Raw genomic sequence first — 4,951 nt, 5'->3', positions numbered from 1 at the left:
AAGTGGGAAGTTAACAAACATTAAGACAATAAAACGATTCCGTAACATCATTAAAAAGATGGGCTTATGAATTCCAGAGAAGCAGCGAGTCAAAAATGTTCATAGATTAAAATAGTGTGATGTCAGTTTCATAGCCTTAAGTCAGAGAGGCTCAGGGCACGATGCCAACTGGGGCTTCTGTTACTCAACTCAACATGAATAGTAAAGAGCTGTGCTTCAGGAATTCGATAATACACTCCTTCCCCCCCCCCCTTTTTATTTTTATTTTTTTTTTTTTTTGGACAAAATATTCAATTGGAAGTTGGTTAGGTACTAATACATAAAAAGTGACAGTGATAATTAGAAAAATAGAATATGACGATAGGTCAATACTTTAATTTCTTTTCAGGTAGGAAAAATGTGTCCAAACCTTCCTCACCAACCTACAATACACATTCCTTTGATAAACATTTCCCTCTGGCTATACTTGGACTTAATTTCGAAAGTCAAATACTTTCACTTTTTAATTCTCATGAAAAAAAAACGGAAACATACGCTGCGGACAGGATTCGAACCTGTGCGGGCAGAGCCCAATGGATTTCAAGTCCATCTCCTTAACCACTCGGACACCGCAGCTACACATAAGAGCGACCAAAAGAATATTTTAATATTTTTTTTATCTTGATGACCTTTGTAAGAGTTTTAAACTTAATTTAAGAAAAGATATGGCCACAGTCCTTGATCGTGGCTACGGCTGGTTTGGTCACAAATGTCACGCTAACGAAAACATCTGTTATCGATAAATAAGGACGGCGCTTTAGCTGACAATATGGTCTCGCTGTGATAGGGTAGGATTTATTTACACCTATTTACACATATTTGAAAACCGTGCAAATCGACAAACCTTTTATGAAACAGGAACTGACTTTATTTATCACCATAGAAAGGAGGACAGTCCCTGTGCCCTTATCCAATGGTCTTTATAAGTTTAGCAGTGAAGAATAATAGGACTAAAAGAAAGAAAGAAGTCGTCCGAGCTTACTGTAAGAGCGAAGCTGGAATATTACTGACATGTCTAGTTTATTAACGAGTTAGATGGAAAGGGGGCGGGGGGGGGGGATTGTTGAGTTGAAGTCTTTTACCATAACAAATATCTCGGCAAAAACCTTGAATGCTTTTCAACGTTGAATTCTGCTCTTTCTCTCAAGTCCCAATATCATCTCTCTCGCTCTTTTCATGGGCTCTCAATTGCTATGAGGCACTTCGCTTTTTTTCTCCGACAAGTATCTCATTTTTCATCACTTAATTTATTGACCCCTCCTCTACTTTCTTCTTGTAGTATCCCCTCTGTACCTTTCCTCCGTCCTTTTGTGTTTAATTGACTCTTGTTTATCAACGTCTCTCTGTCTTTTTACACCACGCAAGGGGCCAATGGATCATAAAAAGCAGTCGTCCGATTCCCTGAAAAAAAACATTGATGCTTTCGGATAGCCTAAGCCTTTTGCTCAAAGTGTCAGTGTTATAGCTCATTTCCTTATATTTTAGACTGATGCAAAATACAGTTTTCATGATAAAATCAGTCCCCATTATGAACTGAGGTTGAAATACAATGAGTCATTAAAAAATGTTCTAATTACGAGAGCGGCTTCGAACTCCGTGGGAAGAGGTCGGTCGGTATTCTTTGCAGATTAAAACGATCTTTATTCACAGCGGTTAGCTACAGTTGCCGAATGCCCATTTTCCTAGGCTATTTGAATTTTATAATATTGGTGCTAATAAAGACTATATGAAAATAAGAAAACCTATCATCGACAGATGTTGTGAATAAATACCAGTGTTATATACAAGTACCTCTGTCTCAAATTTCAACTCTCATTTAATCCCATATTTCACACCGAAAGGGTTGGAGCGGAATGCCCAACTTGGATCACCTGCGGTTACGCATTCACAACAAGTGTTGATTTATCTCCCATACTTATACCTGATACCTGGACACCAAGTGGTCATGTTTCCCATAATACAGTTCAGCTTCAGTCTATTCTGCGTTGGAAAGGTACAAACCAATAAATATATCTTACATTCATCAGATAATTGAAACATGTAATATAAATTTACATTCAATCAGAAACATACTGTAAAACTTTAGAATAAGGAAATCAAATCGATCTTGCAAAAGGACTTCGCAAATACAGTGGTATCAAAAGACGCCAACACACATACACACACACACACCAAAGAAGAGAGCCGTCTACGAGAAATAGTTCCTTTTGAAGTTGAACACCCGTCCGGTTAACCTGTGAGAGAACAAAAGCAGAACCTGGACGCTACGGACAAAAAGGGGCGGTAGAAGGGGAAACTTAACTAGATTAATGGTGACGGCTAAATTACTGTTGAATGAGGTGATTACACCTCACTGGAGAGTAAGTGAGTGAGTGAGTGTGTGCATGTGTGTTGCCTGGGCCTGACCATTCGAGTGTGCAGTGAGACATTATGGAGGCCCCTGCGAGAGATGCTATTCTTTCAAGTTGCAAGCTAGGCCGGGCGGCGGTCACACAAGGCTTTTATAATGCGGCCTCAATATTTCAAGCAGCCAGTTGACCCAACCAACTTGCAATACCAGCCTGGTGAGCAATGGTGGCCTGCCAAATCTGGCTCCCTTGTCTTTCCCAGGTGAAACCCTTCCCACTTCTTAGGAACGAAGAGTGTGTATATATATATATATATATATATATGTATGTTTGTGTGTATATTATATATATATATATATACATATATACACACACACACATATATATATATATATATATACATAATAATACATACATACATATATATATATATATATATACACATACATATATATACACACACATATATATATACACATATATATACATATATATATATATATATACGTATATATATAAATATATATATATATATATATATTTATATATATACATATATATATATATATATATACATATATATATAGTATATATATAATATATATATATGTATATATATATATATATATATATACAGTATATCAACTGCAGGACTAAAGCTTTAAACAGAATAACACAAACACACACATATATATATTATTACGGCTGGCGAATAATGCAAACTCGTGAGCTCCAAAACTCATCTGATTATATTACATAAGTCTGTTACACGGCAATATGGATGAACACTTAATATCCAAAGGACTCTTACGTTACTCTCAAAACAAAATGGGGTGATTATTTAGAGGAACTATTCTAAACCAAACTCTTACTTCGTTTCTTAGTCAGGGATTACGAGCAAAGCACTGATAGATAATATTGATGATCAAAATAATACGTACTTTACAAAGATAGATATATTCTATAAACAGTTAACAATACAAAAGAATTAACACCCAAAATAAATCCCTCAAAATTTAAATCAGAACTAAACCTTAGATTATGACAAAAGAAAGACACCTTGAACAAATACACAAACACTTGTTTCACTGGAAATTAATTTATAAAAATATTTGATTTTGATAATTAATGAAAAGAGTTAATACTGTAACACTCTAATGCTTAAACACTATATGAAATTTGCATATATGTAACTTTTACACTTATGTCTTTTGGTTCACAACAAGGTTCCGAATGTTTAAAAAAAAAGTTTTAATGCACTTCACTGGTCAAGCTAAATCTCACAGGACCAGTTACAAAATCTATGTTAAAATACTTACATTAACACACTACACTTGAATTAATATCCAAAAAAAAATTCACCAAAGTTTGAACAACACTAGACGTGATATATGTTGGGTAAAAACTTATTTATGTTTGAGAGGATGCACTTGAGAGAAGAAAGGGCAGGCAAACTTTGGCTCTTTCAAAGGGATAGGCTGGGTCTCTTCTGCTGCTTATGCATTCCAGGGGGCTATATATATGGATTTAATTATTCCAGAACCTTCCAGTTTGGCTTACTGGAAGCGTGGGGGGCATGGTCTAGCAGCGTAAGGCTGCCAATGTAGTAACTGGAAGATAGGGTACTAACCTTGCTTACGAGGCAACTCGCTCTCTCAGCTAACTCCACCCACCTCCCTCTCGTAACTTTAATAAAAAAAAAAAGTAAATCTAATTCGAGAATTTTCATGCACTTTCTAACCCCGTGGAAACATAAAGATGACGTAATCCCTTGTGCTATTACCTCGTGCGAGTGGTACAGCATACCTAAACGATATTACATAAGACTTTGTAACAAAACTGCATGAAAGAAAAGTTAATTCTTAAAAAAACGTAAATTTACATATACTGAATTGAATGAAAAATCAATCAAATGAATGAAGAAAGTCTTACGTAATTTACGCACATTACTTCAACCGACAAGTGTGTAACTCACCTTACGAGCTGGCTATACATCTCTTAAATACACAAATAAAATACATGAATAAAATATTTACTCTTATATTAAACCAGCTTTGTAAGAACATATATATATATATATATATATATGTATATATATATATATATATATATATCACTTCACTTCACTTCACTTCCACTCCCAGGTAGGCTTTCAGCCTGTCAGTGGAATCAGTTGTCTTCTCCACTCAATTCTGTTTTCAAAAATTCCCTCTCTTCTCAGCTGTTCAATTGTTGGCATGTTGTTCTTTGTCAAAATCTCTTCAATTCCATCCCTCCACCGTTTACGTGGTCTACCTCTTGATCTCCTTCCACCAGGCGTCCAGTACCATCTCTTCCTTGTAATTCTATTTCCATCCATTCTCATTAAATGTCCCAGCCATCTCAGCTGTCCCTTCTCAATCTTGTTCAACATAGGAGATACCCCAACCATCCTTCTAAAATCTACATTTCTTATTCTATCTCTTCTTGTTTTGTGCATTATTGTTCTCAGGATTTTCATCTCTGAAGCTTGGACTCTGCTGCTGTCTTTGATGGACATTGTCCAGCTCTCTGATCCATATGTC

General features: G+C 35.7%; 1 non-coding gene across 1 annotated transcript; it reads right to left on the bottom strand.

The window, feature by feature from the left end:
* Positions 1 to 533: 533 nt before the first annotated feature.
* TRNAS-UGA (transfer RNA serine (anticodon UGA)) lies at positions 534 to 615 on the bottom strand. Its single transcript has one exon. It is a non-coding gene; the product is annotated as a tRNA-Ser (tRNA).
* Positions 616 to 4,951: the final 4,336 nt, after the last annotated feature.

The sequence above is a fragment of the Palaemon carinicauda genome, chromosome 8 (assembly GCF_036898095.1).
Source record: "Palaemon carinicauda isolate YSFRI2023 chromosome 8, ASM3689809v2, whole genome shotgun sequence".
Lineage (NCBI taxonomy): Eukaryota > Metazoa > Arthropoda > Malacostraca > Decapoda > Palaemonidae > Palaemon > Palaemon carinicauda.
This window is presented reverse-complemented; position numbering and strand designations above follow the sequence as displayed.